At 47.6% G+C, this 13,168-nt stretch overlaps 1 protein-coding gene across 1 annotated transcript in view; it reads right to left on the bottom strand.

Annotated features, from left to right (window-relative positions):
- Nucleotides 1-11,000: 11,000 nt before the first annotated feature.
- Nucleotides 11,001-13,168, bottom strand: part of SNAP47 (synaptosome associated protein 47) — an 85,486-nt gene continuing 83,318 nt past the window's right edge. The window contains exon 5 of the transcript XR_012505743.1: nucleotides 11,001-11,182. The gene's annotated coding sequence lies outside the window, so the exon portion shown is untranslated. The remainder of the gene's footprint in view (nucleotides 11,183-13,168) is intronic.

Below are 13,168 nucleotides of genomic sequence, written 5' to 3'. Positions count from 1 at the left end.
CACAATGCAATCACATGCATACGATGCACCCGCACACACGCACAGACACTTGCATATGTGTGCATGTGTACACATATGCACAGATATGCACATGCACTTGCACCCTTGCACACATGTGATGACACTCACAGGAACTCATAAGAATCCAGGTTCAAATGGGCTCTGGCCACACCAGCTGTGCCCACCTTCACCCACACAAGCCATCCTCTTTCCTTCTCTGGACTTTGAGTTTCAGCTCCCACTATACCCTCCCTGTCCCCTCTATACGGTCAGCTGGTGGCAGCCCTTAGGGTCCAGGGCTTTGCAATGCCAAGCCCCTGATGTGATCCCCCATGGCCTTAGCAGTGGTCATTGTCTTCATATGCCTCTTGAGGGCAGGACTGTTCCAGACATATAACCCCACCCAGAAAACGCCTTCCCAGCTCAATCAGCAGTGACTCACCCTGGCTGCAATCTTCCCAGGGTCTCTGTGGGTTTGGGCTCAGGTGGGGCAGGAAAGATGGGCTCAGCCTCAGCCTAGGTCACCCTACACCACAAGCGTGGGCGGCCAGCTCAGGGTCAGACCACGGAAGTGGTCGAGTTGGGAGCTGAGCCCGTGGAGGTGGGTTTCAGAACTGGGTCTTCACACAGGCATACACAGGCTCACCAGTAAGTGCTTCATTCCTAGAGCTGGGGCCACCCCACAGCCCCAGGGCTTTGATGGGGACACACTCCTGACCAAGGTGGCTCACAAATGAGGGATGCTGGGCCTGCGCTCTGGGTCGTGAACATGGAAAAAGGACCCGAGCTTAGCCACACTCAGGAAAGGACCAGCAGCATGGAGATGGGAAGAGGGCAGGAGGATGAGAAGGAACCGGTGCTCCCCGCATTAGTGGGGCATCACCCAGGATGGACACAGGTAACACTGTGGTGGTGAAGGGCCGTCATGGATACCTGCCAGCTGCAGCTGGAGTGGACTTAGAGTGAAGCATCTTGCAGATGGGAAGAATGAGAGTCCTGGTGAGGCTGAGGGAACAGTGGTAGTTCAAACACAGGGCAGTCCCTGGCATAGGGACAGACATAGGACCAATGGGATGGAACCGGGAGTCCAAGGACTCACCAAGCATTGATGGCCGATGGATTTCACCAGGAGTGCAAAGGCCATTTGGGAGAAAGAAGAGTCTCAACAACAAATGGTGCTGGGACAACTGGATAGCCACACACAAAATGGAGCTGGATCCCTATCGCATACCAACCTCCCCCAGTTAACCAAAATGGACTGTAGACTTAAAACTATAAAACTCATAGAAGAAAACGCAGGGGAGAACCTTCATGATCTGGGATTTGACAATGGCTTCTCAGATATGACGCCAAAAGCACAAGCAATAAAAGAAAAACAGACTTCATCAAAATTAAAAATGTTTGTGCATCAGAGGACATTAATAAGGTGAAAAGATCATGTCCAGAATGGGAAAAACTTGCAAGTCCTATATCTGAAAAGAGTCTAGCATACAGAATATATAAGGAATTCTTTCAATTCACCAGCAAAAGGAGAAACAACCCGGCTAAAAAATGGGCAAAGGACTTCAATAGATATTTTAAAGAAGATACACAAATGACCAGCAAGCATATGAAAGACTGTCCATCATTATCAGTCATTAAGGGTGTGTAAATGAAGGCCACAACCAAATACTACTTTGTAACTGCTGAGATGCAGAAAGGAAGCAGAAAATAACAAGTGTCAGCGAGGATGTTCAGAAATGGGAATCTGTGTGCACTGCTGGTGAAAATGTGAAGCGGTGCATCCACTATGGGAAACAGAAGGATGGTTTCTCAAAAAGTGAAGTATAGAATTACCATATGATTCAGCCGCTTGACTCCTAGGGGACGGAGTCCCTAGGGTTGAAAACAGGGACTTGGAGAGGGCAGGTTAAAGGAGGCGATGGGTATGTCAGTCCCAGCCAGCTCAGGGGTTACCCGAGCACAAGGAAAATCCTGACTGCAGAGCCCAGGCCCGACTGCCCTGGAGACAGCGTATCTCCTCGGGCCCAAAACACCCAGAAACCCAAGGCCGGGACTGACTGTGAGCCTTGAGTCCTCCTGTGAGTCATCTCTGGTGGCCCCAGTGGTCCTGAATTACCCTCACAGGGAAAAGAGGGCAAATCCACCCTTCCAGGAAGCAGCAGTCCAGTCCAGTTTGGTGACGCCATGAGGATTTTCTAAATTATGTTTCTCGGTCCACCACGTGGGTCAGAGGAGGCCACATGACAGGCCAGGAGCTGGTCCCTGCCCTCTATTCTCCTGTCTGCTGCCCAGCCTCCAGCCTCCGGCATCTCACCTCTGCTACTCTGCCCCATGGAGCCTACCAAGTGCCCCTCTAGCATCTAGGGACCTGGGCTGGATTCTGCCAAGAGGAACTGGAATTCAGGGCAGCTTCCTGGACCCGGGGCCTGGCCTTCTCTGCCACCTCTGACCAGAGAAGCTCCAACATGTCCTCCTGAGCCAAGGCCCTCTGCCACCCACTGCCAGCCCTGTCACATCCCAGCAGTTTGTCAACACTCTGGGCATCCAGGGTTTCATGGCATGTGAATCAGATCACCCCTTGGTCAGCACCCAGAGTCCGCCCTGGTCAGGAGACCCCAGGTCTCCCTTTTCTCACTGCAAAGAACCTGACTGTGAGTGTGCACAGAGCTCCCACTTCCCATGGGCCTCTGTGCAGGGGTGAGTCTGCCCTTCATCCTGTTGTTCGGGCCCCTCCCAGGACATCGCAGGTAGAATGATATGTAGGTGGAAGCCTCCAAGGACCGCACAGGCAGATCTCAGGTGTCAGCGAGTAGCAGGGACAGGAGTCTGTCTGGAGGGAGAGATTCCTGGGTGGTGGTTGGGGGGCAATCACAGGGGAGAGTTTAGAGCCTCTTGGAGAAGCAGTAAGTGGAGAGGACACTGGGGATGTGGGGAGGGGGTTTGTCTGTTTTAAGGTGGTCTTAGAGCACATGTGCAAACTGATGAGCTGATCCAGGACAGGGGCTGGTAAACCATGGCCCACAGGCCAAGGCTGGCTGCCCCCTGCTTTATAAATGAAGTCATATTGAAACAGCCACATTCCAGCAATTCCACTCCTGGGCATATATCCAGAGAAAAATAAAATTCAAAAAGACACCTGTACCCCAATGTTCATAGCAGCACTATTTACAATAGCCAAGACATGGAAACAACCTAAATATCCATCAACAGGTGACTGGATAAAGGAAAATGGAATACTACTCGGGCATAAAAAAGAATAATATAACGCCATTTGCAGCAATGTAGATGGACCTGAATGTTGTCATTCTAAGTGAAGTGGGCCAGAAAGAGAAAGAAAAATGCCATATGACATCATTTATATGAGGAATCTAAAAATTAATAACAGTAATAATAAGGACAAAATGAACTAATTATTATTTTCATTTCTTGAATATGTGTAAGCACATTTGACTGTCTTTTATGGTTGGATTACCATGTTCTGTTGATTCTTATTTTGTAGTTGGCTTTATTCCTTTGGTAGCTATGTAAGTTTGAAAAGCTAAAGCTCTAATCTGTTCTCAGAAACAATGACCAGTACATATATGAAAACTAAAAAAAATGTGCAGTGTACTGTTTATATGTATTTACATGCGATATAATGTGTGTGTGCAGTCGAACTGTAATAATTCTACATAATAAAACTGAAAAAGGGGTGTAAAAAGAAACAGCCACACCTTTTCATTTCTGAATTGTCGCTGGCTGCTTCTACTCTATAACGGCAGAGTTGAGTATGTACTTGTAACAGAGACCATAATCAGCTGGATTAAAATCACCAGAGCCACTGGGGAGGCTGGGAAAGATTTATACAATCTGCACTGTTCTCATTAAAGGAAACTCGTGGTTGATGGGGCTTGGATGGAAACAACCAAGTGTGACAGCTCAACAGCCTTCAAATTGTCCCTTGGGAGGCCATAGCTGTGACCCAAATCCAACATGCTGTTTCTCGGAGAATGATGTGTACATTACTTCTCCACCTCACCTGGGCTGCTCCACCTCATCTGGGCTACTCCACCTCACCCGGGCTACTCCACCTCACCCAGGCTGCTCCCTCTCACTTTTGCTGCTCCATCTTATTTGGGCTGTTCCACCTCACTCAGGCTGGCAAATGAGGCCCTTACATGCACCTGAGATGAAGCCTCCAGCTCAATCATCAATAATTTTGGAGAAAGTCCTAGATTTTATGGCTTTTACACCCCAGTTGCTGGGTGGGGACAGACAGGCAAGGATTTAAACAAACAGGAGACCCTCAGACAGTATGAGTCCTACAAAGGCTGGCAGGATCCTGATCATGCATCTGTCCCATAAGGATCCTGTTTTACCTGAGTTTTTGCTTCTCTTCCACTCTAGCTCTTCCAGGCTGCCAGATGGCATCTAATCAGTTGAGAATTTGCACCTGTTCTGCTCTGACGTCCCAGCTGTGGTTTCTGTCCCTACCATGTGAATGCAGAGGCTGCCTGACCAGAAAAAAACAAACTCACTTAAATGACCCAAGACGCAGCGGCCCTTACTGACTTGAGAGCCAAGCTGGAAAGGCCCGGAGAGGGAAGGAACTGTCTGGGACCCCATGGCCACAGCTGGGACAGGTCTCTTGGCTGCCAGTCCTTTCTCGGAACAAACAAAGGGCAGAGATGGTGATACAGGGGGTGTCCAGACATGAGCTTCCCAAACCCTCCTCAAAGTACCCTCTCTGATTTCCAAACTGTATCTGGCCCCAAGAGAACAGCCCACAATGATTCAGCTATGGCCCTTGTAAATGCCAAAGCCATAGCATTCATCTGGGGTGTGACAGACACCAGACACGGGCTGTGGGAGCAGAGCACAGCCACAGAGGCCTCAGGAGGGAAGCCTGTTCTGTCACGCAGAGGCACTGACGTGCGCCAGGCATCGCCTGTTGCTGGTCATAGATGCAGCTCCGAGGGGTTCCTGACGGGGGGAGGTTCCTGGTGGAGGGTTCTGTGCCTCACATGGTGATGCCATGCAAAGATCCCAGAACAGGCAACCGGGCATGCAACCTCTCACCTGTGCAATGCAGGATGATCATACACCCCTCAGCCTCGGCACATGCTGAGTGATGTCAGAGCTTTCACTGCATTATCATCATTATGCTTTCTGTTAGCTTCTATCCCTACTTCCACTGATATCACTGTCCTTTTCCCAAATTTTCCTTCTTGTAACTAATCTATTTTCTGAAATATTTTATGCAGCCTTTAGAAGCTGTTCTAAAACCTTTTGGAACAAGGTGCATTGAGTGTAGCCTGTGTACGTGTGCCTGTCTGCATGTGCCTGCATGTTTCCATGTGTCTTCATGGTTCCATGTGTCCGTGTGTTTCCATGTGTCTGCGTGTTTCTGCGTGGGACTGCAGGTCTCCACGTGTGTGTGTCTCCATGTGCATTGCTTGTGCTTCAGTCTGTCTGCACCTGTATGTCTATCTGCCCATGTGTGTGCACACACACTCACATATGAATAAATAACTGCATAATTACATCTGAGTTGGTGGGGGACAAAGTCCCAGAGCAACTTTCCCACATTGGTTTTAGTGGGTTGGCACATGCTTCAGGAGCCCAGCCACGCTGCCATGGAGTGGCCACCAAAGGTGATTGAGACACGACCTCCTCCTCCTGGGCCCAGTTCCATGGGAAAGAAGTTTGTGGGACAAATTCCTGAACATATAGAAATGTTGCACAACATTACAAACGCACCTGACTTCATAGAAAGCCATGAAACTGGCCAGCAGCCCAGGGCAGGCATTGCTCCACAGGGCGAGCGTGGCCAAAGTTCTCCTGATGGTTCTTGCAGTGTGGGCTTTCAGACCCACAAACCCTGTGTCTGCAATCAGAGTTTTGCCTGCAAATAACCTCCTTTTCCTTCTGTAGATTAAAAAATAACTAGAGAAGAAAACAATTTTTCCAATGTTAATTTCTTCTCTTCCTTCCCTTCACAAAGAATATCTACTAACATAGGTTTGAGAATATCACCCCAGGGCGTACTAAAAAGGAAAGTTCCAGAGGGGAGGCACACAGGCTCCCAACCCGTTGGGCACCTGGTGAACACGTGTCTGCATAGTGACCACTGCAAATGGTTCTCCAGGACCAGTTATTATTATAGGAATTGGTGTTCAACGGTCAACTCATGAATAAGATAAAAATTACGACTGAAGAAGAATCCCAGAGAGGAGATCACGGCTTTCCAGCTTGATTTCAAATCAGTCTAATGATACATTTGCTACAGTGGATGAAAAATACTGCCTGCCATATGAGTGAACAAAGTGCGCAGCCACCAAGACTTCAGCCCCTGTGGCCACCCTGCCGCTCCCAGCTCACCGCCTCCGGTGAGCGGGGGGGGGGGGGGGGGAGCTCAGGATGGAGACGAGCAGGCTGCCCTCTGACAAGTCCTCAGCCACGGCAGCCACCTGCAGCGATGCCCCCTGAAAAGATGCAGGCTGGAAAGCATGGGATGCTGGCCCTAGACGGCTAAGGTGCTTATCAAAGGAATGGTTTCGGTGAGCCCAGATTTTTGGATCTTCCTGTACCTAGAAAAGTACTAAATTACTTAACTTGAGCTATCTGGTTTTCTTTAATTAACAGTAATCTTTTGATGTTCTGACTACCTGGTCTTTGTTACAATGACTCTTACGTATCCTGGCTCCTCCCCTGCCTCTTTGGAGCAGCCTCTGCCATCCCAAGCTTTAAGTTCACCAAATAAAACATAACTCTCTCTATATAAAATAAACAACAAGTTTAGCATACTGTTTAGCAGATGGAACTATATTTAATATCTTATAGTAACCTATAATGAAAAAGAATATGAAAAATAATATAAGCAAAACCGAATCACTATGCTGTACACCAGAAACTAATAACATTGTAAATTGGCTATGCCTCAATTAAAAATTAAAAAAAAATAACTCTCAACTTTTCGGTTGTGCAATTTTTTACAGAGGACACTACTACGTATTTAAACTGTGACTTTTACGAAGGTAATCAAGGAAGAGGCTGTTTTACGGTCAGTATCAGCTACCATTTATTTTGTTGGTTGTGCAGCAAATTCAATATTTTGTTTTTAAGCTTGCTTTGCAATATCAAGACACCTTTAAATTAAATTGATCCAGAAGCTCCAGAGAAGGAAAACTTGGCTTGCAAAGCTCAATACAGCTGCTTGCTTTTTAATTATAAATAATAAAAGTCAGCAAGAAGCACCCATCACTTGCAAGGAATCTGGAGCCATCCCTAATCTATGCAGACATTTAGTTCCACTGGTTGTGGGTCATGGAAACACCAGAAGGGTCTAGAATTGCAGGCTGCAGTTAGCACCTGCCCTGCCCCTGCCTCAGAGAAGGACCCCAGACAGCTCTATGTGGAAGGTGGTGCATGGAAAAAAACTGGTTTCTCCTGTGAACTCAGCCTGCCCACATTCATCTGGAAATATGACACAAGCACATATTTACAGGGCCATTTGGCATTGGCCCAGCCTCCCGAGGTGACGCCACCCAGTTTCCTAGTTTGTTCCCTCCTCCACAAAATGGTTAGAGTTCCCTAAGCATTTTTTCTAGTTTTAAGCATTCCATATCCATGTATTTTTTTCTCTGTGTGTATATGTATTTTATTGAAGTATAGTCAGTTTACAGTGCTGTGTCAATTTCTGGTGTACAGCACGATGCTTCAGTCATACATGAACATACGTATGTTCATTTTCATATTCTTTTTCACCACAAGTTACTACAAGATATCAAATATAGTTTCCTGTGCTCTACAGTACGAACTCTTTGTTTATCTATTCTATATATATCAGTATCTGCAAATCTCAGCCTCCCAGTTTATCCCCTCCCGCCCTCCTCCCCCTCTGGTAACCACAAGTCTGTTCTCTATGTCTGAGAGTCTGTTTCTGTTTTGCAAATAAGTTTGTCATTTTTTTAGATTCCACATGTAAGTGATATCAAATGGTATTTTTCTTTCTCTTTCTGGCTTATTTCACTTAGAATGACATTCTCTAGATCCATCCATATTGCTGCAAATGGCATTATTTTATTCTTTTTGTGGCTGAATAGTATTCCATTGTATAAATATACCACAGCTTCTTTATCCAGTCATCTGTCGATGGACAGTTAGATTGTTTCCATGTCTTGGCTGTTGTAAATAGTGCTGCTGTGAACACTGGGGTGCATGTATCTCTTTGAATTAAGGTTCCCTCTGGATATATGCCCAGGAGTGGGATTGCTGGATCATGTGGTAAGTCTATTTTTAGTCTTTTGAGGAATCTCCATACTGTTTTCCACAATGGCTACAGCAAACTGCATTCCCACCAGCAGTGTAAGAGGGTTCCCTTTTCTCCACAGCCTCTCCAGCATTTTGTCATTTGTGGACTTTTGAATGATGGCCATTCTGATTGGTGCGAGGTGATACCTCATTGTAGTTTTGATTTGCATTTCTCTGATAATTAGCGATATTGAGCATTTTATCATGTGCCTATTGGCCATGTGTATGCTTCATTGGAGAACAGTTTGTTTAGGTCTTCTGTCCATTTTCAGATTGGGTTGTTTGTTTTTCATTATTAAGTTGTATGATCTGTTTATACATTCTGGAAATTAAGCCCTTGTCAGTGTCATCTTTTGCAAATATTTTCTCCCATTCCATAGGTTGTCTTTTTGTTTTGCTTATGGTTTCCTTTGCTGTGCAAAAGTTGATAAGTTTAATTAGGGTTCCATTTGTTTATTTTTGCTCTTATATCTACTGCCTGGGTAGACCGCCCTAGGAGAACATTGCTGAGATTTATATCAGATAATGTTTTGCCTATGTTTTCTTATAAGAGGTTTATAGTGTCTTGTCTTATTTTAAGTCTTTAAGCCATTTGAGTTTATTTTTGTCTATGGTGTGAGGGACTGTTCTAACTTCATTGATTTACATGCAGCTGTCCAGTTTTCCCAACACTATTTGCTGAAGAGACTGGCTTTACTCCATTGTATATTCTTGCCTCCTTCGTCAAAGATTGATCGACCAAAAGTTTGTGGATTTATTGCTGGGCTCTCTATTCAGTTCCATCGATCCATATGTCTGTTTTTGTACCAACATCATGCTGTTTTGATTATGTAGCTCTATAGTATTATCTGAAGTCTAGGAGGGTTATTCCTCCAGCTTCATTCTTTTTCTTCAGTATTGCTTTGGCAATTCTGGGTCTTTTGTGATTCCGTACAAATTTTAGGATTATTTGTTCCAGTTCTGTGAAAAATGTCCTGGGTAATTTGATAGGGATCACATTAATTTTGTAGATTGCTTTAGGTAGTATGGCCATTTTAACAATATTAATTCTTCCAATCCAAGAACACGGGATATCTTTCCATTGCTTTAAGTCATCTTTAATTTCTATACCCTCTTGGGTTAGAGCTTTTATCATAATTGGATGTTGAATTTTATCAAATGCTTTTTCTGCATCTATTGAGATGATCATGTAATTTTAGTCCTTTCTCTTGGTGTGTGGTATTACCTTGATTACTTTGCATATGTTGAACCATCTTTGTGTCCCTGGGATGAACCCAACTTGATCATGGTGTTTGATCTTTTTTATGTGTGGTTGGATTCTGTTTGCTAATATTTTGTTGAGGATTTTTGCATCTATGCTCATCAACGATATTGGCTGATAGTTTTTTTTGTTTTTGTTTTTGTTTTTGTTTTTTTTGGCATATACAGTATTTTTATTTTAAGCCAGCACAATCCTTTTTTAGAGAAAGTAAACACAAACCATTAATTAATTGATTGGCATTTTCATTAATTATAGTGGATCCTCCTTATTTGCAGATTCTGTGCTTGTGAATTTTTCTACTTTAAAATCTTGATTTCCTTAAACTTTTTGAAACTTATTTGTCATCCTTCAGCAAAGACCTGAAAACACAGGACTGGAGTTGGGGAGAAATGACTGATCTCCTGGGCAGGATAGTTCTTCCCAGAGGGTGGACTCAGAAATTGTCTGCCCTGTGCTCCGTCTCAGGGTAAGACTGTATGTTTTTGGCTCTCACTACAGCGGGGCCCCTGGCAGCCTAGGGGATGCAACACTCTCCCTCTGGCCTCAACTTCTGTTCCCCTCAGTCAGGTGGTGGGGATTAAACCAGGGGCCTCACTTCATCCTAAATCCTCCTCAGCGGCCTCTCCCTCAGCCCTGTGCAGTGTCATCCGTCACTACAGGAGAAGATGAGCCAGGCTCAGGAAGGGAGGATGGACAGCAGCCTCCCTTTCCTCAGTGGAAAGCTGGCCCAAAGCCTCCTTGTGGCTGCGACAAGGCATCACATACACTGCAGTGGGGATTGGGACCAACGGCAACCGGGGAGGAACTGACCGCACTCAGGGAGGGTGGGGCTGAGAGATGAGGCTGTGAGGGTGATTCTGCCCCTTGGGGTGGGAAGCTGGCTATGGGTCCACCTGCGGAAGCCACCATCCCCATCTGGAGCCTCGGCCTGGGTGAGCTGGTGTAGCTGTCTCATTGCACGTTCCCCCCTCCCAGGTGCCAAAAGCCTGGCCAGCTAGGCGTGGCACCCTACCCTGGGCGGCAGGAGGGTGGGGCAATACTGGGGAACATGGACTCCTGCTGCCCCGCAGAGACCTTGGGGCACCACAGTTCCTGACCTTCCAGGAGAAATCCCATGTCTGATCCAGCCTCCTCAGCCCTTCCAGAGGCCAGAGCTCACCCCAAGTTTCTGTGGGCAGTGCATCAGGAACAGGGCCCCTGTCACGTGGGCCCCTCAAAGCTAGCAGCCAATGAGCCGAAGGGAGCCCCGCAGCTGTGTGCGTCCCATGCCCTTCCCAGCCAGCCCTTGGAGCCCTCTGATGAGCATGTGGTCCCTCTCCCACGGAGGGAGGAAGCTGCTGGAGTGGAGCTGGGAGAGCACAGGAAACTAGTATAGGATGCCCCCACCAAGGATCCGTGTGCCTTGCTTATTTGAGCAACACAGGTGGGAGGTTTAACACTGTGAAGCCACTTTGGCTGATGAATTTCTTTATTGCTGTGCCTCTCCAGCCGGGGAGACCACGTGGACCCTACATTCATTAAGGTCCCTCAGGTCCCAGGATTTGGAAGCACCTTCCTCGTGTTCGTGCCAAAGTCCCACATCCTGGGAATCTCCTCCTTGGGGTGTGAAATGTCCAGGACCTGTGGCTGAGGCAGAAGACCGGGAGAAGAGTAAGAAGTTCATATAGTGTCACAAAAACCTGGTGAAGCAACTCTATTTAGTGTCCAGTGGGTAGGACACAGATTGCTGGCCTTCCATAGTTACTGCTTGCTGTGACCCGTGACTTACACTGATGGGCCACTCAGATGGCATGATGCAGTACAAGGATTCACTGTTGTGGTCGGTCCTGAGGTGGTGCTAATTAACTGTTGCATAGGGAGTTCACAGAGAATGAAAAAGGGAATGATGACTCCTAGTTCCAGTACAACCTGGCTGTCACCAAAAGGAAGACTTCAACATTGCATGACAAGTCCGCATACTTGGATGGGAAGCCAGAGCCCACACAGCATATGCACCATATGCTGGACTGGAGTGGGCAAGGAGCAAGGTTGATCACACACATGGAGACCAAACTCAAGTCCTGCTGAGATGGCAACACTTCTGCCCAGACACAGGTTTCCATCTCCCTAAAAGATGCCAATGTGCAGCTGAGAGTAGTGGCAGCTAAGTGGCTTTGGCACGCCACCCAAAGGAACACCATTCCTTTAACTATCCTGGCTGATAATACTCACATCTCCTAATTCAGGCCCTATAACTAATGTCCTGTGGGTGGAGAGAGTTTGGAGCTGACAGCCTCAGAACCATCCCTGCCTTGGGCTGCATAGCATCTTGCGGAGGGTATGGGGGTACTTCCCGACAACAGAACAGGACATGGGTGGACTCACCCATCAGGAGGCAGAACTCCTAGTCCTGGAACTGGACACCCTGGGCCAGGCTCCTAGCCCACAACAGCACCAAGGGAGCCTGGTGAGCTACTGGTCAGAACATTCTCTCCGACTGGATCCTCTGTTCTGAAGCCAGACCAGCCCTCCGTCTTCTATCTCACAAGGCTGGTCCCACTGTGCCCTTGGATAGCCCCAGGCATGTGTCCCCTGACCAAACCTAGCCCTGGACTTGGGAGGGAAAGAGGCCAGCCCTGGACAGGGCTCCTGGTCAGTCTCCTGTGCAAATCCTGGGGACCAAGGGCTGAGGAGCAGGAGGTTAGGGAGTGAAGAGGCCACAGATCTGCTTGGAAGGTGGGAGCCTCAGCAAGGGGCTGGCAGCCTCCCAAGGTCAGCTGAAGGTTGCCGAGGCTGTGGGCAGCCTGCATGCAGACGTGCTTGTCTGGGAGGCGACACCGCGTGTGCCGGTACCGCTGTATCACCTCACTTATTGTTCCCAGAAACCCCCCTGGGGCTTCGCCGTGTCTCCCTGCCTAGGCCTGGTGTCTGGAGGGTGCGGGTCTTTTGCTCCCCTGGCCCTGGTGCTTACTGAAGACCTCTCTCATAAAGAGAGACCGCTCAGAGTCCACCCTCTTCCCGCCTTCCATACACTTCAGATTTTAGCTGCCGGGAGATGCCACCTGAGCTCTGGACCGGGCCCATCCAGGAGCCAATCCCCTGCTCTCTGACTACTGCCTGGCCCATGCCGCCCAGCCCCTTCTGCCTCGCTGAGGCGAGCAACTTACTCTCACACCTTCCCGGGGGGCTGGAGTGTGGGGTTCTGAGGGTGGGGCCCAGGCATCTCCACACTCAGAAGCCAGCGTGCTCAACAAATGAATGAGCAGAATACTTCTTTCTGCACAAAATGTATCTTGATCGTTTCAGCACCATCCCGATAGCAGGGCTGTATTAAAACGAGCCTCAATCTGTATCTCATTTTTATCAGACTCTAAACATAAGGAAAGAATTAAGCTTTGGAGGAGGTATCATTCCCAAATCTAAGCAGATTTTTGTTTTGGAACTTTCTCCCTTGAAAATCACGAAAGCCAATACTGACAGGCATGCTTTCCTCTGAAATTGCAGCGTAATTTATTTATTTATTCAGGCTATGTGCTCGCTGGGATGGCATCTGGAGATAAACATCTGCTTTTGGTGAGAGACGGGGATTTAGTCATGCCCAGCACATACAGCGAATTCAGCCGTACAAATGCA

This window comes from Camelus bactrianus, chromosome 3, assembly GCF_048773025.1.
Source record: "Camelus bactrianus isolate YW-2024 breed Bactrian camel chromosome 3, ASM4877302v1, whole genome shotgun sequence".
NCBI lineage: Eukaryota > Metazoa > Chordata > Mammalia > Artiodactyla > Camelidae > Camelus > Camelus bactrianus.
Note: the sequence above shows the minus strand (reverse complement) of the source record. Positions and strands in the feature narration are given on the sequence as shown.